General features: G+C 35.8%; 1 pseudogene across 1 annotated transcript; it reads left to right on the top strand.

Moving 5' to 3' along the window:
- The first annotated feature begins 217 nt into the window (after positions 1-217).
- Positions 218-6710, top strand: LOC146882179 (disease resistance protein RPV1-like; annotated as a pseudogene). The gene is made up of 6 exons (XR_014984933.1): positions 218-339; positions 421-519; positions 1692-2792; positions 3031-3303; positions 4618-5429; positions 5926-6710. The product of XR_014984933.1 is annotated as a disease resistance protein RPV1-like (transcript).
- Positions 6711-24465: the final 17755 nt, after the last annotated feature.

Raw genomic sequence — 24465 nt, forward strand, 5'->3', positions numbered from 1 at the left:
CAACAATATATATTATGTTTCTTTTGATCACAATGTTTCTACCATAACCAGTCTAAAATTTTAAAGTTCTAATAAATTTTAACAAATAGTAAAAAGAAAATTAGAAAGAGTGTCAAAGAGATTCTCACTACCACTCCTCTTCAAGAGATAATTGAAACACTTTGTGCTTTCTTGTTGTTACTTAACATTGTCACTGATACTAACATTTATTAAGTTCATGACTTGTGACAGTGTTCAAAAGCTGAAGGCTTACAATCGCATCGAGAGCCTTGTGAAACATTGGAGGATCACACTCTCTGAAGCTGCTGCCATCTCGAGGTTGGTAGTTCAGCACTACAGGTAATGGAACACCCACCTTCTCCCAATTTTACTGAACTTTGTCTCTAAAATTAACAAATAAAATCCACAATATTTATGAAGGGGAATAACGGATAATGAGATCAACTACATCGAGAAGCGTGCTAGGGACACATTTCGTGAGGCTGCTGGCATCTCTGGAGTTGTTATCCTCAATTCTAGGTAATGAAACACTTCTACATTCTCTCATTATTTTTATTAATGAAATACCATTAGTTTATAGTTCAAATTTTTATGTATCACGAATGCACAAATTTTAAATTTGCTATTAACCTATTAATTTTCATTGTAATTGCTTTCCTCGTTAATTTTATCATTCAGAGCTCGTGTAGAAAGAATCTCATAGAAAGATAAATATTTAAAAGAAGAAATCAGACGAAAGATGAGGAAATATAAATAACAATGTAAAAATAATTATGGTAATTGAGTTCTGGTAAAAAATATAAGCTTAAATATTCATCTTAAATAATATTTATAATTAATTAAAAATTAATACTAATGATTTGATGAAATAATAGTGCTTGTTTATTTAACTGTATTTTCAAGAAATCAAACAAACATTGGTTAAAGTACTAAGAACAAGAGCATGTTTGTTTCGTGTTCATAAACAAAAATTGTTTTTATAAAGCAAAAAAAAATAATGAAAAATATGTTTCAGAAAGGTAAATTCTAAAAAGGGTTAAATATGTTTTTGGTTCCTCAAGTTTCAGTGAATTTTGGAATTAGTCCCTCATCAAAACTTTATACCAATTTAGTCCTTCATCTTTCAAAATGCGTGAATTTAGTCCTTTTAACCAAATTTTGTTAAGTTTATCTGACGTTTCAAGCACATTTTATGATAGTATTTAAGTTAACATTGAAGTAAAAATGTGTCAAACAGTGTAAATAATTTAAATACTATCATTAAATGCACTTGAAACATCAGATAAACTTAACAAAATTTGGTTAAAAGGACTAAATTCATGCATTTTGAAAGATAAAGGACTAAATTGGTCAAAAGTTTTGATGAGGGACTAATTCCAAATTTCGCTGAAACTTGAGGGACCAAAAACATATTTAACCCTTCTAAAAACTATTAAAAAATAGTCTTTGTTTCATTTTAGTTTTCAATTACTTAGATTCTCAGTTGTATAGCTCCAGCTTCTTCTCCCACTAACTTTCTTTTGTCCCATTCTGAAGAATAGTTATTGACATATGTGCTACGAAATAATTCTTCAAAAACAAAATATAGTGCATTAGATGAACTTAATAAAGCAACACACATTTGTACAAGTATAACTTTTTACTCAAATTTTCTTTTTATATTGATGCATATAGCATGGCTTTTGTTGTAGGAATGAAAGTGAAGCTGTGAAAAATATTGTTAATAATGTTACAAGTTTGTTGGAAAAGACGGAGTTGTTTGTTGCCAATAATCCAGTCGGAGTAGAATCTCGAGTGCAAGAAATGGTTCAATTGCTAGAACAAAAACAATCAAAGGATGTTCTACTACTTGGGGTGTGGGGGATGGGAGGCATTGGTAAAACAACTATTGCAAAAGCAATTTACAATAAGATTGGCCGCAGTTTTGAGGGAAGGAGTTTCCTTGCAAATATTAGGGAGGTTTGGGGACAAGAAGCTGGCCACGTTTGTTTACAACAACAACTTCTATTTGATATCCACAAAGAAAACAATGCAAAGATATGTAACATTGAATCAGGAAAGATTATATTAAGAGAAAGACTTTTCCGTAAAAGGATACTTCTTATACTTGATGTAAATAAGTTACAACAATTAAATGCTTTGTGTGGAAATCGTGAATGGTTTGGTTCTGGGAGTAGAATAATCATCACAACCAGAGACATACATTTACTTAGAGGGAAAAGAGTTGACCAAGTCTTCGCAATGACAGGAATGGATGTAGATGAATCTATTGAGCTTTTTAGTTGGCATGCATTCAAGCAAGCAAGTCCAAAAGAAGATTTTATTGAGCTTTCAAGAAATATAGTTTCTTATGCTGGGGGATTGCCACTTGCTCTTGAAGTCCTTGGGTCTTATTTGTTTGATATGGGGGTAACAGAGTGGAAGATTGTATTGGAAAAACTCAGGAAAATTCCTAATGATGAAGTGCAGCAGAAGTTAAAAATAAGTTATGATGGTTTAAGTGATGATACTGAGAAAGGAATATTTCTTGATATAGCATGTTTTTTCATAGGAAAGGATCGAAATGATGTTATACATATATTGAATGGTTGTGGACTTTTCGCAGAAAATGGAATACGTGTTTTGGTAGAGCGAAGTCTTGTAACTGTGGATGATAAGAACCAACTTGGAATGCATGATTTGCTAGGGACATGGGAAGAGAAATTATTCGTTCAAAATCACCAATGATGCTTGAGGAGCGTAGCAGGTTATGGTTTCATGAGGATGTGCTTGATGTGTTATCAAAAGAAATCGTAAGACCTTCATTTATTATTTAGTATTACAAATATATAAAGCTAATGGAAATGATAACACCTTGGAAAGTTGGTTATTTTAAATTGATTGTTACAAGAATTTTAAAAATTTGTTTGGTAGTGAATTGTTTGTTTCCTCTTAGCTACTATAGAAAAAATGATGGTCTTTTTCATCAAGGTTTTGACTGCCATATATCTTTAGCTATGTATATTTTACTGTTTTTTTTTTCTGTGATAGGGAACAAAACATATTGAGGGATTGAGTTTGAAGTTACCAAGAAATACAAAATCTCTAAGCACTAAAACTTTTATGAACATGAAGAAACTCAGGTTGATGGAACTTTCTGGTGTAGAACTTGTTGGAGATTTTGAATATCTTTCCAAAGACCTTAGATGGCTTTGTTGGCATGGATTTCCTTTTGCCTTCATACCAACAAGCTTTTATCAAGGAAGTTTAGTTTCTATTGAGTTATAAAACAGTAAGATTACCACGGTGTGGAAAGAGACTCAGGTATTAATTTAGTTTTTTGAATGTCATGCGTTGTTCTTTATTTATTTAAATCATATTAGGCATTACTATAAAACATTAACATCCCAACTAGGTGTCAATCACATGACACCACATGAAAAATCAATAAAAGAAAGAAGCAAAGATACAAGGAGCGACCATATCAAGCTCAAACCTTCAAACAGCTAACAAAAGGCCTACATTGTTCTAGAATTTATATTACATTTCAATACTTCTATCTTAAAATTTTCTATATTCTTCCAAAATTTGCATTACACTTTAATGGTAATTACAAATTCACCCTTTAGAGCAAAATTAATACTAAAGGATGTAAACTGTAGCCCCAGTAATAATAGAATTAACCAACTGGATCTTATCCATCTTAACCAACTGCATTTAATATTATCAACAGTAGGTCTAAGAAATCTAGAGTTATGCACATCTTAGAAAAGGTGAACACCCACGTAAGTATCAAAACCTAGGATATCTTTAATAACTCTACTGAAGGAGTTAGAAGTGTTTCCAGTGTAAAACTGGCTTTTAGCACTATTGAGTCACTGAGCTGAAGCAAAGCCATACATCTGAAATAGCTGCATACTACTTCCAAGACTTCTCTTGTTAGCCCCGCACAACACAAAAACATCATCTGCATAGAGAGTACCTTTAACATTCACCATAGGGAGGATGTGTTTCGAATTAACCAAAAGCGTAAAGTCTACACATTTGCCAACAAGTCACCCTACATTTTTATGATAACAAATAATATGATTTTTTGGTATATTTAATGAGTTTGCCGAGTGTAAATTAGTTTGAGATTGGTTCTAGTCTAAATGGTCGTAATTTAGTGTTTGCTAGACAACTTTTGATGAATCAATAGACGACCAAAGTCTAGAAGACATGTGAACAAGAGGCAATAAAAGTCTTATGAGTTCACATCAGATGATCCAATCTTAGGTGATTCATTGAGTAGCAATAGAAGATTGAAGCATCGTAAAACTCCAATAGCATATTGAAGGAATAGACTCACAAACTTCAAAGAGAATCCTAACACGTACGACGTATGCTTATGTCAGTGTAGTCAATAAATCATGTACTTTTTACTCGATAAAAGGAGTATGAAGTGTCAACCAAAAGTCATGAGGATAGCCTTGCCTACACAAAAGTAAATCTAAATCAAAATATAATAGCACTAAAAAAATGGCATCACGAGTATATATTTCACACCCCACTTCACTGTTCATGACATATTTTAAATGCTTTCATTTATTTTTATTGTTTTTTTTATCTAATTTATCTCCATTGTATTTCTTTTTTTAGCTGATGGAGAAGTTGAAAATTCTCAATCTTAGCCATTCTCATTATTTAACAAAGACTCCAGACTTTCTAAATTTGCCTAATCTTGAAAAGCTTGTATACTCATGGATTGTCCAAGGCTGACTGAAGTTTCATATACCATTGGTCATCTCACTAAAGTTCTACTAATAAACCTTCAAGATTGTATTAGCCTTCGTAACCTTCCAAGAAGTATCTATAAGTTGAAATCTCTTAAAACACTCATTCTTTCCGGTTGTCTAAGGATTGATAAGTTGGAAGAGGACATAGAACAGATGGAGTCTTTGACAACCCTTGTTGCTGACAATACTGGTATAACAAGCGTGCCCTTTTCAATAGTTAGATCAAAAAGTATTGGATATATTTCATTATGTGGTTATGAAGGATTTTCACGCGATGTGTTTCCCTCTATCATTTGGTCTTGGATGTCACCAGTAAATAGTCTCTCTTCTCGTGTTCAAACATTAGTGGACATGTCTTCTCTTGTTTCGTTAGATGTACAAAATAGCAGTTCTAATCAGCTATCGTATATATATGAGGAGCTTCGAAGCTTTCAAAGTCTTTGGATAGAGTGTGGTTCGGAGCTTCAACTTTCTCGAGATACAACGAGTATTTTGGATGCTTTATATGCGACAAATCCTGATGAAACGGAGTCATCTGGTACGGCATCACAAATGCAGAATGTATTTACATTAATTGAATGCAACTCAAGATCAAAATTGTTTGAGAAGACACTTTTAATTCGAATGGGAACGAGTTCGGAAATCACACGAATTCTGAAACAGAGAATTTTAAAGGTTCCTTTCTTATCTTTCTCTCTTAAATGCATCTAACTGTAATATTTTTATGATATATATATTTGTCAAAACTTCTGGTTAGAAATTCTACTTACTTTTTGGCAGTTGAATTATTTTACTGCATCAATTATATATGCAAGTATATAGTATTATACTCTGTCAACATAAAAATTTAAAGATGATATTTTAATCACACTACTCTAAAATTATCATACAGCAACATATTTTTTTTAACTGCCATCATATATTCTGCTGTTAAAAGTGACCATCGGCTTAAATTCAAGAAAGAGACTAATAATATGATATTCTTATGCATATATAACATTAAATCTTTTTAACAATTTTAGTTATTTCATGCGAGTTATCATCGTTTTGAATACTTTTTTGGCAAAAGATCATAATTTTAATTTATGATAAAATGAGTTGATGAATTTATAATAAGGTGGTATTAATGCATCGATTGATAAACTTACAACATATATATCTATTTTTACAGAATATGACTATGAGTGATAGCGGTGATTGTTTGCTCCCTGGCGATTGTTATCCAGATTGGTTAACCTTCAACAGTGAAGGTTCTTCTGTGACTTTTGAAATTCCTCAAGTTAATGGGCGTAACCTTAAGAAAATGATGTGTCATATCCATTATTCTTCCTCTGTTATTATAACATCAGATGGCCTGAAAAATTTGTTGGTGATAAATCACACAAAGAGCACCATTCAGCTTTACAAGAGAAATGCATTAGCGTCATTTGATGATGAGGAGTGGCAGAGGGTAGTGTCAAACATTGAGGCTGGAAACAAGGTGCAAATTGTTGTTGTTTTCTGGGGCAGATTAACTGTAATCAAGACGTCAATTTATCTTATATACGAGGCAATTGAGGAAAAAGAAGAGCACTACCATGCACCAAATATGACTATTCCTAGTTCTGAATCTTCATGTGCTGTTGGGTCGATCTCTCCTCCAGTGGAATCCATGGAGGACTTAAGGGGTGCTTCCGTAAAAAGCTTAACTAAACGCTTATTGAATAAATTCTTCTCATGTAAAGGAAAAGTGGAAAAGAAGAAAAATGAAGGTTAAAAAGATGGTGAACGAATGTTAGGTTAAAGTTGTTTATTATGGTGACTGCAAACCTTCTACAACAACCTATGTAAGCAGATATTGTGCTCTGCAGAGAACCTTATTGATGATTTGCCCACAAACTTGCACCCGTCTTTTATTCATTTTTGTGCCTTATTTTGTTACAATACATTTATATTATAATATTTTGAAATGCTAAACTTGTGCCTTTGTTTTAAATATTAGGATAGAGTACAATTTTAGGATTTTAAAATTTTTTAGGGTAAGTACTTTTTTTCACCCATGTTTCTCTTTTTGTTAGAAATCTGAAATATACTATGCTTTAGATTTCTGGAAATTTGGAAATAAGTTACAAAACACGTTTACCTTGATCAGGAGTTTTAACAATTCAAATAAATTGAAATAAGAAGTATTTGAATTATTAAATTGAATTCTCTTATTTTTTAAATAGTTTGGTTGAATGAAGTAATTAAAATATCTTAAATTTTAATTTTCTTATTTGGATAAACCAATTTAACATCTTTAAAAGTAAACTTAACTATATTTTTGAGCTCAAGTTGAATTAGTTCGACATTCAATCTATGATGACTCGTTTCAACTTTTAAGTTGAATCGACTCCTAAAGATTCAACATGGATTGATTAGGCTCGACCTTCCTCATGAGTCGACTTAGCTAGACCTTCTATCTAGGCAAATTCAGCTCGACCTTCGACGTGGGCTTGCTCAATTTGACCTTCGGCTCGTGACCGGCACAACTCGAGTTGACTTGACTAGATCATTAGCCCAGGTTGACTCGACTAGACCTTTAGCATAAGTCAACTCGGCTAGACCTTCGGCCCAGGTCGGCTAGGCTCGACCTTCGGTTCAGGTTGGCTTAGTGTGACCTTCGGTTTGGGTCGACTCCACTCGACCTTCAGCTTGGTCTAGTTCGGCTTGACCTTCGGCTCGAGTAAACTAAACTAGACCTTCTTCTTGGATCGACTTGACTCGACCTTTGACCCGAGTCGACTCAGCTAGACCTTCTTCCTAGACTGACTCGGCTTAACCTTTGGCCAGACCAGACTTGACTTGGCTTGGTTTGGCTCGGCTCAGCTCAACCTTTGGCGTAGGCTCGACTCAACTTGACCTTTAGTACAGGTCGACTCGACTTAACCTTCTGCTTGACCTTCTACTTGACCTGATTCGATAACTCGAAGAATTTCAATTTCATTATCTTTTGAGTGAATTTCAAATTCTAAATTTTAGTTAATAAAAGAATTTCAATTTTAATTTCCTTGTCCAAATATATGACTTTTTCTTAAAAGAATTTTAAATTTGCCAAATTAAAAAATTATTCTTTTAAATTGTCTCATTCAAACACATAATAGATTCTCAAGTTGTGTAATCCACAAATATATTTTAGATTAGTTTCATATTATGTCGTTTGGAAAACAATTTTTTGAAATTAAAATTACATTGTGGAATGTAATTTCTTATTATATGAATCTCATAATACATTTGTTTAGACAGCGTAATTTAGAATATATTTTTGGATTCTATAATTTGCAAATACATTTTAGATTATACAATGTACAATGTATTTATTAATTACTTAATTTGAAAAGATATTCTAATTTTGAAATACATTTATGGATAACGTAATTTGAAAAAGTATTTTTTACTGTAAATTCTAGAAACGTTTGTAAAATCTAGAATATCTTTTCAAATTTGCAAATGTATTCTGGATTTACAATCCATATATATAAACTATGATTCAAATTTTTTTATTATTTTCTTTTTCACAATTAATGATAGATTTTTGTATTATGCAATCCGAAAGGCTTCCAACCTCTAAATAATTTGGACCTTTTCCATATCTATGGAGATGCAACAAGATATAGAGGTGCTAAAAGAAATAAGTAAGAGATAGCTTTAGAAAGATCCAAGTGTTATTTGATTCTACTTTTTTAAGAGTCTCTTTGAAATTTGTTCTCGGGGAATTGCTTTTTGAAACCCCATAAGTTTCTCTTGAACCCAATAGAAGTGCTTAAGAGATCAAAGAGTTAATGTGCATCCAATACAAAAACTTAAAATTATGAGCAAATATTTACATCTATATAATTTTTACAAGACTAAAAAGAAGCAAAATTTTAAAATATTACACTCCCTAAAATGAGACTTTCTCGTACACAATTCTTTCCGTATGCCTCAGTTCCATGGTCAACGAACGGGAGAGCAGCTTAACAGACGATCTCGCTTCAGAAACTGATACCAAGAAGTGCTGACGTCGAAGAAGAGACAACATTGGCATTGGTGCATTCTTCGAGGCCGGATTTCAAGCTGTGGCAATAGAGTTCGAGCTTGTTGAGCTTCTTCTCAAGCTCCCCATGGAATGCATGAGTCTAGAAGCTTCGAGAAGTCGCGTTTTCTTATGGCGTGGAGAAGCTTGTGGGAGAGTCGGAAGCCAGAAGAGGGTGGTGGTGCGATGAGGACATGAGGCTCTTGCGGGTGAGTTTGGAGGGTATGGAAAATGTCTATTAGGCCTGATTTATTCCTTTTTTTTTTTTTTTTTTAATGTCGATTAGACCTTAGAATTTTCTGTCTCGTTTGTTTCTATTGTTTCTAGAACAGAAGCAGTAAGGGTGGAATATACAGGTTACCCATTTTTATCTTGGTTGGATATGTTTCTGGTCTTGAACCAAAGTCAAATGACAAAAGTTACTGCTGTCAAAATCATTTCCTGTATGGGTGGTCACAAGGAGAAAATGCTAGTAAAGTAATTCACACTAACAAAGGGCAAACGGAGAAGCTAAGATGGAAGAATCATACGTAAAGGCAGAGGAAAGTGAGTCGTAGTGAAGTGGAAGGAACCCGATAACAATTGAAGCGTTTCAAATTCTTCTTGGTTGCTGGTGTTGCAAGCATGGTAGAGGGAATAAAAAGAGACTTAAAAAATTCAAACGCGATGAGTTAAAGAGTGCACATGGCCACACGTGAGGGTAGCTGTCTTAACAAGTAACTCGACAATGTCGTAGGGAAGGATGCCCAGAGAATAAAAGATATTGGAGCATGGAAGATTCATGCCATGATACAAGTGCAAACACAGTTGGCGACTAGTCCAAACGTAGATGAATGACCAAAATGTATTTTCCAAGACACTTTTTAGCTTATAAATACGACCACGATGGTTGAGAAGAGAGTAAATTTTAGGAGTCCAGATTTTAAAATTGTAGTGTTCACCTTACGGACGAACTAAAAATATACTTATTTTAAATATTTTTTTAATATATTTTAAAATTTTAAAATCAATAATTATCAAAATATTTTAAAGTCATACTAAAGAAATAACACAAAAAAATCGATAAAGAATCCAAATTCAATTTTCAATGACTGAGTTCAATCTTAGTATTTGTTCCTCATAGTCCAGGTTTACTTGTTTCAATCTAGTTGTGGGAACAGTAAATATCCAACCTAAACAAATTTAATTCTTTCCCTCTCTCGTTACTTAGTTTCACCTCTCGTTACTCTACTTTACTATCCCTAGGGTGCTTCCTCACTTTTCGGCCACGAGGATTCCTCGGGGTTTTCTTCCTACACTCCCAATATTTTTTCTGCACCCCCAAGTTTTATTTTTAAATCAAAAACTGTCATTTGACCACCTGACAAAGTTTGAAATTTTAAATCAATCACTTCTCTCTCTTATTTACAACTCCCCCGTTTTCTTTTAACCTATCAGCGTCGTCCTCACCCCCAAACCCTCCGCCTCACTCTTCTTGCTCGCCCCTCAAGCCACTCCTCACTGGTTTTGTTCTGTGTGCTTTCTCCTCTTTCCCTCTGCTACATTCTTTTACATTAACACATGTAATGTTGATATCCCTTCGTAGTTTTTCGTTTTTCATTGTTGCTGCCATATTTGCCATCCATCTATAGAGATAGGTATAAGCATCATTTAGTTGATTGGAGTATAGATCTACGGGTAACGATGCTTGAAATGTAAACCATAAACCAGAAGTCGACTTCCGCAAGTGATTTAATTTCGGAAGTTGACTTCCGTAAGCCACAAGATGCCAAGAGGACTTCCATATACCACCATGAATTTTGGAAGTGAAACTCCGTGAACAACGTGAAAATAGCACATTTGAAAGTCGACTTCCGTAAGCCATTAATACCGAAAGTCGACTTCCGTAATCTAAGCTGATTTCCGTAAGAGATGAGTGACTTTCGAAATTGAAGTTGATTTCAGTAAGAGAGAAGTGACTTCCGTAACCAAATTTGAGTGTTGTGCTTAGAAGTGGACTTCCGTAGTTGTGTGAAAAATATCACCGGAAGTCGACTTCCGTAAGTAGCTAATCAATGTTTTAGTTGTTTTGTAATTTTTTTAGGGTTACGTTGTAACTTTTTTTGTAGTTAATTTTAATTTAAATAACTTTTAATATTAATCAATTATAATTTTAATTAATTATAATTTAGAATAATTATAATTTTAATTAATTACGATTTTGAATAATTTTAATTTTAAGTAATTCTATTGTTGAGTAAATATAATTTTAATTAATTATAATTTTGATTAATTTTAACCATAATTTTGAATAATAAAAATGTTCCAGTCAGAAAAAAGGTCTAAAATAACCTTAGACAAAAAACAAAAAAAAGTATTTTAACCTTAACTAATGACTCACTTAGGCCAAAATAATTTCGTCTCTTGACCGTGGGAGTAACACTTTTATTTATAAGCAAGTCGGGTACAATTTTTGTAGATATACAGATATACATAATCAAATATTCTTAACTAATCTAATTAAAAGATAATTAGTAAATAACAACAATAATATCTCCTAATCTGGTTTATATTCATCAAATTTAGATGAGATTTTTCTCTAAGGTTCTCTTTTATATTCTCGAATGTCGGTCTTAGGGTGACATCCTCGCAAATCTTGAATCATCAATCAACTACCCTCAATGGCATCGGTCCTTGGGAGATATCTTTTTAGCTTCTTGCAATGACCTTAGTTTATCATTATTATGGCCTCGACTTCATGGTGGCGTCACTCTAATCCTAACACATCATTGTTATGTCGTCGGCTTTATAACAACACAACTCTACATCTCTGCATATCACCAATCATGTGTCGGCTTTCTTACGACACAACCCTACATCTCTGCATATCATGAATCCTGCGCCAGCTTTATGACAACGCAACTCTACATAACTACATATCATCAATCCTACGTTGGCTTTATGATGACACAACTCTACATCTCTACATATCACCAATCCTACGACGACTTTATGACGACGCAACTTTGCATCTCTACTCCTCTTCATTCCAACGTCGGCAATATACCAGCATGTTGTTTTTAGACAAGTACACAACTCTCCAACTTTTTAAGTTTCCTCTTTTCGAGACGAAGAACTCAGAAGTTTTCATTTCATTAACTACTACTCACCATTTCCCACCCATAATCACGTTTCACCTACCCCTGCCACGTGTCCTATATCGAACGAACCCTTTCAAAACCATGACCTGGACAATCATCTTCCCACTCTTTCAGTTCACTTTTTACCCTAGTTGCCTCTTCTAGTTCTTATCTTTGCTTTCTCCATTTCTTTCATTTCTCTGTACGCCTTTGTTCATGTTCCCTTGCTCTCCTCCCAGGTATTTCTCATTTCTTCATTACATTTCATTTAAATTCTTTTCCTTTATATAAATACTTTTCTGATTACTTTTTATTGTTGTTGGCTATCTTATTGTAATTATGTGTTTTTCCCCTATTTCTGCATTGTGATCATGCTTCCTTCTGGCTGTGCATTGTGATTTTGTGTGCTCCTGTCTGTACGTTTTTAGAACTTTCTTATTTTATTTGCGTGTTCATCCCTATGACTTCCTATGAACCTTTGTATCCTTGGGCTGTTCTTGCCCTGTGACGGGAAATTTCCTCCATGACTACTCTCACCAGAGTTAGGGCGTTTAGACGCCATCAAAACTTATGCCAAAACAATTAGGCTAATGTTGTAGTCTCCACTTGTGATAATGACAAACCCATATGCAAAGATGGCTCTCGACATCCTCTTCCCCCTCAAAGATTCACCTATATGTATATTACTGTGTTTGAAAAATTAGGTTTGAAATTTCCCTTCAACACCTTTAAAAAGGAACTTCTTACCACTTTAAATGTTGCTCCCTATCAATTATACCCTAATAGCTGGGCTTTTATCCGAGCCTTCCAAGTTCTTTGCACCCACTTCGGGATTACTCTGTCGGCTAACATATTTCTATACTTCTTTGAACTGAGAACCCCCCCCAAACAAATGTGGGCTTCACTTACTGGGGTCAGCGGCCGAGGCTTGCTAACTTCATTAAACTCTTCCTACAAGGGTTTCAACGAGGAGTTTTTGTAAAAATACAAGCTCCCGAGCACAACCCCTCTCTCCTGGAGGGCTTCCCTCTATATTGGTGTTAGTTCCCGAATTTGCAAACCCCTCACCAATTAGGAGACCTGGATTCTTCTTAAAAAAGTGATTGCTTGATGTTGGAACAACTAGACATTGTTTTCGATTCCCGAAAACTCTTAGAGCTGGAATTTCGAGTAGTAGACCTAAAATTCCACGTACTAACCTCTATTTTCCTTCCTTTTAGCTGCACTCCATACTCTCACCTTTTAACCATAACTTGTTTTTTATTTGTGCAAAAAGTTTGAAGGAAATGTCTCAAGAAGATGTGTTAAGGCGAGCTCGTCAACTAAAGAAACAGAAGGTTTCTGTCGTTGGTGTTGGTTCTTCCATTCCTCCCCGTCAAACCGAGGTACATGAAGAGTTATCAGAGCCCGAAGTCGAGCCTTTAATAAGGAAATCCAAACTTTCCCGAGGCAAGAAAATAACGGATGTTGCCTCCCAAAACTCCACCTCTTATCTTCAAACGCCTTTCTTTCAACAGAAAAACCATGGATGACACCGAGCTAAGCTTTTGGAACCCCAAGTTCCCTCATTCTTCTCATGGTCATAAACATAATTTCCTTCGCCAAGATGCTTCCCTACGACCGACCCAAGATGTCAAAACCGTCCATGAGAATCTCGTAGAAGGTCTTCACAGGGCTGAGGCTTCAACTTTTACACTGCTGGACCAATTCACCAATCTCTCTCACAGAGAAGAACAAAAAGACAAAGATTTAGAGCAGAAGAACAAGTCTCTAGAGTCCTCCCTTGTTGAAATATCTCGTCTTAAAACCAAGGTAGCCGAGCTGATAGGTTTCCAGGTTCAAATAAAGAGAAGGAAGACCAACTGCTTGCTCTTAACAACAAACTAAAGAGCTTGGAGACCGAGAGGGAAGCCTAAAGTGTCAAGGAGCAAGATCTGCTGAACAATTCCGAGCTCCTAAAGGACTAGATCAACTCTTCTTTTAACATGGGATTTCAGCTAGCTCTTAACCAAGTAGGCATGCTCCTCCCCAACGCTGATTTATCTCAAGTCAATGTCTTGAAAACTGTTATGGATGGCCAACTGATTGAAACCGATGATTAGGATCTTTTTTGATGTTTTTATTTTCTCTATCTTTTGGGTTTGTATTTGGAACATCTTCTGCTTTTCCTTTTCATATTTATGACTAGCACTACATCTTATTATGCTCAGTTAAATTTATTTAGTCAACTACCTCGTCCAACATCGTTCATTGCTTAAATGCCATGCTTTAATTTCCAATACCACCATCTGCTTTTACCAAACCAAATACTAACTAAATTCAAGCTCTCAGTCCTTTAACCGAGCTCTTGCAAATCAATGTAGTCTATACAAATTATCATTGAGCATCGTGGCTCGGATTTGTCATCGAGCACCAGGGCTCGAAATTATCATCGAGCATCATGGCTTGGATTTGTCATCGAGCACCAGGACCGAAATTATCATCGAGCATCGTGGCTCAGATTTGTCATCGAGCATCGAGGCGCGAAATTAATAATAAAAATGACTCGAATTAATTAAATGAATATTCTAAAAAATCAACAAAAAAATTGTCAAAACTAACTAAAATAAAAACGTAAATTTGCAGCATTCCATGTTCTAGGAATTTCTTTTCCGTCCAATGTCTCTAGTTTATATGCCCCAACTCCTTTCACTTCCTTGATACGATAAGGCCCTGTCCATTTAAGTGCAACTTGTTGTCCATCTGGATTAATTGTGTCTTCCTTAAGACCAAATCCGTTTCTTGAAAACTCCTTGGATTTACCTTGGTCTTGTACCTTCTTTCTATTCTTCTTTTAACTGCCTCTCCCGAGATCCTAGCCAACCCTCGGACCTCTTTCAAAGCATCCAAATTAGCTTGCAACCCTTGCTTTGATTGATCAACATTGAATGACCTTACCCTTTCCACATTCTCAACAATCTATGCAGGAAAGATTGCATATGTCCGTACACTAGGCTGAATGGAGTCTCATTCGTGGTTGACTGAGGCGTGGTGTGATACGACCATATCACCTGGTGAATTTCATCTAGCCAATCCCCTTTAGTTGTCATTAGTCTTTGTTCCAAACCTTGTAGTATGACTTTGTTGGTTGCTTCAGCCTGCTCATTTGTTTGAGGATGCTCCACAGAAGAAAAAACCGGCCTAATGCCCACTTCACGACATAACTATCGGACCTCTAAACATACGAATTGAGTACCATTATCTTAAATGAGGCATTGTGGGACTCCAAACCTACATATTATATTTCTCCAAATGAACTCCTTAACCTTATTCCCGGTTATCACAACCACAAGCTCTTCCTCAATCACTTTGTGAAATACTCAACGACGACTATGAGAACTTTAAATTGTCGGACCGCGCACGGAAAGGGTCCTAGTATATCTATTCCCCACGTATGGATTGATTGAATGTAGAACCTCAGGTGGAGCTCTGGCCTAATTAGCGTGATTTTGACACTACTCACATTTCCTCACATACTCCATACTGTCAATTCGCATAGTTAGCCAAAAAATTCTGCTCTCATGACTTGTAACATCAATGTTCTCCCTCCAACATGACTCCCACATATGCCCTCATGAAGCTCAAACATGATTCGCACTGCTTCATCTTTATCCACACAGATCAACAAAAGACGAGAATATCCATATTGAAACAAGTTGCTATCAATTAGTACATATCTACTGGAACTTTTCCTAACTCAACTTGCTTCCTCATCATCCCCAAGTAGTTTTCCATCTGCAATGTACTTTGTTATGGGGGTCATCCAATTCTCCTTTGGGTTTACTTGTATCGCCATAATTTGATGATTTCCCCTATCTGTACTCGCAGAAATACCAATGTTTCTCGAATCACTAACTTGTGCTGCCTAGGCTTCGTATAACTAGCCAATTTTGATAACAAATCTACCCAAAAATTTTGGTTCTTGGGAACGTGTATAAACTCAAAAGAAACAAAATTCTTGGGTAAAGTCTGAACGAATTCCAAATACTTGGATAATTGTGGATCTTGAGCTTGAAACTCCCCTTTTACTTGACCAGTTACCAATGTTGAATCAGTCTTGATTAACAACTTTGTGGCCCCCATCTCCTTTGCCAATAACATTCCAGCTATCAATGTTTCGTACTCTGCTTGATTGTTATTAGCCTTGAACGCAAACCTCAAAGATTGTTCAATCAAAACTCCATCTGGCCCTTCCGAGACAACACTTTCTCTGGTCCCCTTTAAATTAGAGGCTGCATCCATAGACATGACCCACTATAATATATCTTCATGCTTAGATTCCACAAGAGTGGTAAGCTCTACCAAAAAATCTAATAATACATGTGCTTTGATTGGGCCTCTAGTGTCATATTGGATATTATACTCTAACAACTTCACTTCCCATTTCACTAACCTACATGATATGTCAGGATTTTGTAATATCTGTTTTATAGGCATGTCTATCATTATTCTTATAACATGATTCTAAAACTAATGTCTCAATCGTCGAGTCATCACCACAACGGCTAAGACTGCCTTTTCAACATTGGATACCTTATTTCTGCTCCATGTAGACTTTGCTCACAAAATACATGGACTTTTGATCTTCCTTCCATTGTTGGACCAATACCGAACTAACCGCTAGATATGTTACCGATATATATATATATATATATATATATATATATATATATATATATATATATATATATATTGAAAAAATACTATTCTTCTCAGGCCTACACAACACTGGGTTTGCTCAAATACTCTTTCAACTATTGAAAAGCTTCCTCACACTGAGCGATCCACTGAAACTTATCATTCTTTCGTAGGCATTGAAAATAAGGTAATCTTTTGTCTCCACTTTTTGCCAGAAATCGGGAGAGGGCTGCCACTTGTTAATTGTTGAACTTCCTTAACAGTGGCTAGGCTTCTCATGTTAATGATGACTTCACACTTATCGAGATTGGCTTCTATACCTCTCTCGGTAAGTAAAAAACCCAAAGTCTTCTCTGTTTTGACACTAAAAACACATATTTTTCCAGATTTAACTTAAGCTGATACTTGATTATTATAACAAACAACTCAACCAAATCTTCCCAATGTTTTGTTTCTGCTATCGAGGTAACTACCATGTCATCCACGTATGCCCCATCATAGGAGCCAATATCCGATCCATCAGCCTTTGATAAGTTGCACTTGCATTTTTCAATCCGAAAGGCATTACTTTGTAACAATAATTTGAGGTCTCTCCCATGAAGGTTGTTTTCTCTTCGTCCTATGGATGCATCCTTATCTGATTATAACTCAAGTAAGCATCAAGAAAAGTCAACAAAGCACATCTTGATGCGCTATCTACCAATGCATCTATGCTGGGTAAAGGATAGGAGTCTTTGGGGCACACCTTATTCAAATCAGTGAAATCAACACACATCCTCTTTTTGTCGTTTGACTTCTTAACCATGACCACGTTCGCTAGCCATGTTAGATATTGAATTTACCTAATATGTGCCACCTCTAGAAGTTTCTTTACCTCCTCCATAGTAGCTCGAGCTTTTTCTCCACCTAATCGCCTTTCGTCTTTGAGCCTTTGCCTTGGCTTTCAGGTTCACGTTGAGTTTATGACACAAGAAATCTGGGTCTATTCCCACCATATTCGTTGTCGTCAAGGCAAATGAAGAAAGATTTGCTTGCAAGACTTGCAAAATTTGCGCTTCTACATTCAACCTTAAGCCTACCTTTATTTTAAGTTTTCGTCCATTAAGGACTACTTCCTCCACCTCCCCTATAGGTGGGGTCTTCACTTCGGATGCATTATTCTGGGATCCAACTCAACATCAATAGATCCTTTAGTGGACGCCACATAGTATGTATCTTTTTGCCGAGTCCTGAGGCTGTCTTCGTAACACTTCTGACTTGTCTCCTAGTTTATCGTCATTGTGACCACCTTTCCTTCATCAGTAAGAAACTTCATTTTCAAATGAGTGGTTGAGACTACTGCTCCTAACTTGTTTATGGAAGGTCGGCCCAGCAACAAGTTATATGATGATCAAGCATTAACGACTATGTACCGCACCATGATAATTTTCGTAGCGTTATCATCCTTAAAAGTTGTGTGTAAATCCGCATAGCCCCTTACTTCTACCTATTCTCCAGAAAAACCTACTAACACTCCATCAAAGGGTTGCAAATGATCCATAGGAATCTGTAACCCTATGAAGGTTTCCCAGAACATAACATCAGTTGAGTTGTCGTGATCTATCAATACTCTGTGCACATTCCTACCCATCATAATGTATGGCAACTGTCGGTGTCATGCCCAACAACTTGATGAAATTTGCACTAGGTGTTCATTCGTAGACCGAGAACTATATTGGTAATGTTAGGACAACGTAGGTGCTTAGATATTTCCTCATCTTTTATTATTTCAGATAGAGCAATATCGAAACTTGGCATCCTGCATACTCTTTCTCCTCTATAACCTTCTCTTCTCTTTTGAGCCACATATGGGATGAATTTTATGTCCGATTTTCCCCTGGGAGGTGTCCTTTCTCGTCGGAATGGCTTGACTTCCTTGTCAGTTTTTAAACTAGTCTTCAACCTCTTATCTCCTACTCTTTTTTTGTCTAATGGTGTCATCGATTTCTATCTCAACAGCTACTCTTTGCCTTATTTCAATTAAGGTCTTTAGAGAGAACCGATATAAAGATTCATTGAAAGAACTAGCACGAAGTCCCTTTACAAAGGCTCTCACCAACAGACCCTCATTAGGATCTTCTATCTCCATGCTTACATTGTTTTAAAGATTCGTCCGCTTTTTGCCTTACATTGAATATGTCGACCATCTCCAATGGCTTTGCTCTGTTAGCTAAGAACCTCTCTAAGAGGGCTCATGAGAAATCAACAAAGGATTTGATTGAAACATTGGGCAATGTACTAAACCACTTCAAAGCTATCTCCATCAATGTCCCGATGAACATTTGTAGCACACAACATTTGTCCCTTTTAATATCAACATCCGTGCTTGAAAAGGCTTCTGATGCAACTCTGGATCCCATGTTCCTGTAAAAGGAGTAATCTTTGGTATCACGAAACTTTGGGGGATAGGCTCATCCATGATTTCTTTGGAAAGCGGATGCGTCTCAACGACGTTATTATTCCAAGTAGAGTGTCAATATCCTCCTCGAGCGATCTGTTGTTGCATGTCCTCATTTGTCTTTTGCATTTGCTCTTGCTAACGAAGGGCTTCTTCCAACCGGTGATAGGTGTCCTTGGCCTCTTTCCGAAGTCTGATTCTCTCTTGAAGTGTCTTCTCTCTCATCAGTTGTAGGTCTTTTTCTGCTTTCCTACGAGTTTCCTCTCGCTCCTCTTCGAGGCGTGCCTGATCAGCTTCAGCTTTCAACTTGATTTCTTCATTTTGTTGCTGCAACTCTAAGATGCTCTCCATAATTTGTTGACGTGTAGGTCCTTCCCGAGCTATGTTTCGGTTCATCTTTCTTGCTTGCTGATGTGGTTCTTTGTTCAGATTTGGTGGAGTTGGGATCGAGTTTTACCAGAACCCACGGTGGGCGTCAATGTTCCGATAAAAAAAGGTGTAAAATAACCTTAGATCGAAAACAAAAACAAAGAAGTATTTTAACCTTAGCTAATGATTCACTTGGGCCAATATAATTCCATCCCTTGACCGTGGGAGTAACACTTTTATTTATAAGCAAATCAGGTACAATTTTTGTAGATATACAGATATACATAATCAAATATTCTTATCAAAAGATAATTAGTAAATACCAATAACAATATCTCCTAATCTGGTTTATATTCATCAAATTTAGATGAGATTTTTCTCCAAGATTCTCCTTTATATTCTCGAATGTCGGTCTTAGTGTGACATCCTCGCAAATCTTGAACCATCAACCAGCTACCCTCAGTGGCGTCGGTCCTTAGGAGACATCCTTTTTAGCTTCTTGCAATGACCTCAGTTTATCATTATTCTGGCCTCGACTTCATGGTGACGTTACTTTAATCCTAACACATCATTGTTATGTCGTTGACTTTATAATGACATAACTTTACATCTCTACATATCACCAATCTTGCGTCGGCTTTATGACGACACAACCCTACATCTCTGCATATCACCAATCTTTCATCTACTTTATGATGACGCAACTCTACATCTCTGCATGTCACCAATCCTGCGTTGGCTTTATGACTACACAACTCTACATCTCTACATATCACCAATCCTGAGTCAGCTTTATGATGACGTAACTCTATATATCAGCTCCTCATCATTCCAGCGTCGACAGTATATCAACATGTTGTTTCTAGACAGGTATAAAATGTTTTAATTAATTATAATTTTGAATAATTATAATTATAATTAGTTATAATTTTGGATAATTTTAATTATTATATTGTTTGAATAATTTTAGTTTTAATTAATTAGAATTTTAATATGTTTTTAAATTTGTTAATTACAGACATGGCTAGGACAAGAGGAGCATTTGTACCTCGTGGTGGCTCAAGTTCTTCACATGCTGAGGCTTCTGAGCAGGAGCCTAGTTAGAGACCTACGACATCTGTTCGCAGGAGAGGTAAAGGTCGTCATAGAGATAGTGGTTCATCATCTCATGGTGAAGCTGGTTCATCAATAGGTCATGGAGAAGCTGGTCCATCATCACTAGCTCCTGGTGATATTCATGGAGGTTGATGACTAGGACCACGATGTTTTAGGAGGATTTCCTTGAGACCCGAGGATATGTCTTTGTTGACTAGATGTGTTGATCATGTTACATGTGCTATTTGGGATGGTCAGGTTAGTATTGTACTTTAATAATTTATTTGTTGAAATTGATGGATGAATTTAAAATATTTGTGTAATGGTTTTTATTAGGACCGAGTGGACATGAAGTTAGTGTCTCATGGCAAGAAATTGAAAAGATTCGTAGTTTGTCATGCAACTGTTGAGCCATTTGTTCAAAATTCGGGGTTGATGCCATTATGTGATATAATATATGAATATTCTGATAAGGGCCTCATACTAGTTTTTGTTGAGAGGTGACACATCAATAATTTTCATCTTCCTTTTGAAGAGATGAACTTGACATTAGACGACGTCTTTGTTCTTCTCTATTTGCCTATAGTTTGAGAGTTTTTTAGCAATGAAGCATTAGACTTCGATGCTGCTCTTGAATGTGTGATTGATCTTTTAGCCGTTGAACGAATGAGGGCATCATCTGAGCTGAGACAATACCATGGTCCCCATGTAAGACTCAGTTGATTGAGAGACCTTTACACTGATTGTTGTGAGAATCAACGGTGACAATTTGTGGCAAGGCGTATCTGCTACATCTTGTTGGCTACACCATCTTTGTGGATAAGAGCGGTACGTCCATCAACGTCTCCTACCTGAATAAGTTTACAAATCTATAGTCTTGTGGAAGGTTTCAATGGGGAGTTGCTGCATTGGCACATCTTTATGAGTAGCTTGGCGATGTCAGCCTTGCCCACACCAAGCAATTAGTTGGATATCTTACGCTTTTATAGGTACAAAATTATTTTTTGCTTTAGTCATATTTTTGTTTCATTGTTGAAAAATCTTTGCATTTCTTTGTAGAGTTGGATATATGAGCACTTTCCAGGATTTGGAAGGAAGTAAGTACTGAACAACTATGATGAGTAGAGACCTCGCGCGACGCATTATATGACACCGAGACTGAATTGTACTTTGCTTGAGGTTAGGGCATAATTGGATGCACTGACGTACGATGGGGTCGTGTGGAATCCCTATGCAGCACATCAGGTTACTTGTCTCCTTATCAATACCGATCTATTCTTTGGCTTCATCCGATTGGGTTAAATTGTGAACCGACATTTGTTGGAACGCGTGTTGTACCAATTTGGGTTTATGCAGCATATCCCGAGGTCTCCTCTTTCTGTTTGTGATGTCGACTTAGCAGACATTGATGCTCGATGGATTCGCATCACGGATCATTTGTTGAAAGGTGTGCTTCTAGCTATACCTCCTTATTCATGTGTGGACGGCTGCCTATAGTGCTTTAGATAGGTATCTCATGCGTATATTATTCTCACCAGTGCAGTAAGGGCTTTTTGCCCTGGTTATTTTCCTCATTTTGTCTCGGGTCTAGAACCGAGGCATATTGGGATGAGGCCAAAAGGGGATGCCTTTTGGCCTCGGTTGTTACCCGAAGCCATATAGTCCCTTTTATGCCTCGGTTGTTAGCGAACCGGAGCCATAGGGTGTCTTTTCTGCCTCGGATCAGCTAGGACCGAAGCCATAGGTTAAAAATATTTTTTTTTTAATTAAAATTTTTGCAGACTCTTTGGCCTCGGTTATAGTAAGAATCGAGGCCATAAGGTACCTTTTTGCTTCGGTCTTGGTAACAACCGAGGCCTATTCTACTCCTTTTTTTTAAAATATATTTTTTATTTTATTGTGATGCCCACATTTAAACCTGCATATTTTTTTCACAGAGAAGCACAAACCAGAACAAATATTTTCTCAAACATCCACAATCCAAAAACATTTAAAAGATAATTGAAATATACACAATACAAATACATATATCCTAATCAATACTATTGTACATTTGAATTATGAATTTTGCACATGCTATTCTACCAAACTTTATGGACTTTGCGGGAATTGGCAAATGACTCTTGAATGTCTGCAACATAAGACATTAAGTTAAGTTAGTATATAGAAAGACAACTTTAGTATACCAAACTTTAGAATATTGCATAGTAATTGTTTTAATTCAAAAATATATTACCGTTTCCCAATTAGTTGTAATACGAGCACGCACGGGTCAGCTAGGACCGAAGCCATAGGTTAAAAATATTTTTTTTTAATTAAAATTTTTGCACTCTTTGGCCTCGGTTATAGTAAGAATCGAGGCCATAAGGTACCTTTTTGCTTCGGTCTTGGTAACAACCGAGGCCTATTCTACTCCTTTTTTTTAAAAATAAATTTTCTGTTTTATTGTGATTCCCACATTTAAACCTACATATTTTTTTCACAGAGCAGCACAAACCAGAACAAATATTTTCTCAAACATCCACAATCCAAAAACATTTAAAAGATAATTGAAATATACATAATACAAATACATATATCCTAATCAATACTATTGTACATTTGAATTATGAATTTTGCACATGCTATCCTACCAAACTTTATGGACTTTGTGGGAATTGGCAAATGACTCTTGAATTTCTGCAAAATAAGACATTAAGTTAAGTTAGTATATAGAAAGACAACTTTAGTATATCAAACTTTAGAATATTTCAAAGTAATTGTTTTAATTCAAAAATATATTACCGTTTCCCAATTAGTTGTAATACGAGCACGCACAATTGTTGTCATCCATTGCATTATATAGTAACCGCACTCATATGAGCCGGTTTGTCTATTACACTACATTATATCAACAACATTAAAATCAATTAATGAAGAAAATCAAATCAAACAATTATAAATATATGGATAGAAATATCAAACCTGGAGGGAACACCATGTAAGACATTTTGCCTTAGCCATTGATCTCCCTAGCAACATGTTATATGTCCAATAATTGAACTATGATAAAGGGAATAAGTTAGGATACTTTTACATAACATGTCATTTTCATAAGATTGAGATTAGGTTTCTTACCAATCTATAACTTGTCTAAGATGGTTGGGGGGAGGGTGGTGCAAAGAGCAAAACCACACAACAAGGTTCTCCCTTAGGGAAACCACAAGTAATTGCCAATGACGTCTGAGAAGAAAATAAATTCATTGTTATGTATTAAAATGACAGATTATATTCATAAGTTAACAAAAATGACTTACCCAGCAACATAAGGGACAAAATAAAATTTTTTTCCGCGTTGAAAGCATCCAGTCACATATGATTGGATGTCATCAAACTTGTTGCCTTCATGAGTGAGTTGGGGGTCTACAAACCCATATACATCATTCAGTCCCATAGTTTCAGTGACACCAGACAAATACATAAACTTAAAATTGATTTGATATAAGTAAATAGATAAATATATCATATAACTATATATAATGACTGAAAGACTTACACAATCCATATGAATAGTGGTAATATTTAGTTCCTCTTGTCCCTGTGCAAGCTCCAAGACATCTTGGGAATGCAAGTAAAGTGGGATGTCAAGATCTCTCCCAAAAATGTTAGCATCCCAAGGAACCTGCATCAACTTATCAGCTATGATTTCTGCAAGTTGGAGCAATGCACCAAGAGGATCGTCCAAAGAGAGAAGAATATTCTTTGATTGATGTTTTTCCTATATTGGTGCAATTTCAGTTAAAATGGAATATAATTTAAGTTTGAAAATAATAAACATATAAACTTAAAAATGTAGTATATTTATGGATTTAAGACTTTGTACCGGGGGGTTAGTAACAACCAAATCTCTAGACCAGGCGAGGAAACACTAGAATGCATGTTCCATAGTATACACCTCATCTGTTGGCATAGGAACTAAAGCAAACGGCATGAAAACCTCCT

The sequence above is a fragment of the Vigna unguiculata genome, chromosome 10 (assembly GCF_037176805.1).
Source record: "Vigna unguiculata cultivar grain cowpea cultivar isolate G323 ecotype 2 chromosome 10, ASM3717680v1, whole genome shotgun sequence".
Lineage (NCBI taxonomy): Eukaryota > Viridiplantae > Streptophyta > Magnoliopsida > Fabales > Fabaceae > Vigna > Vigna unguiculata.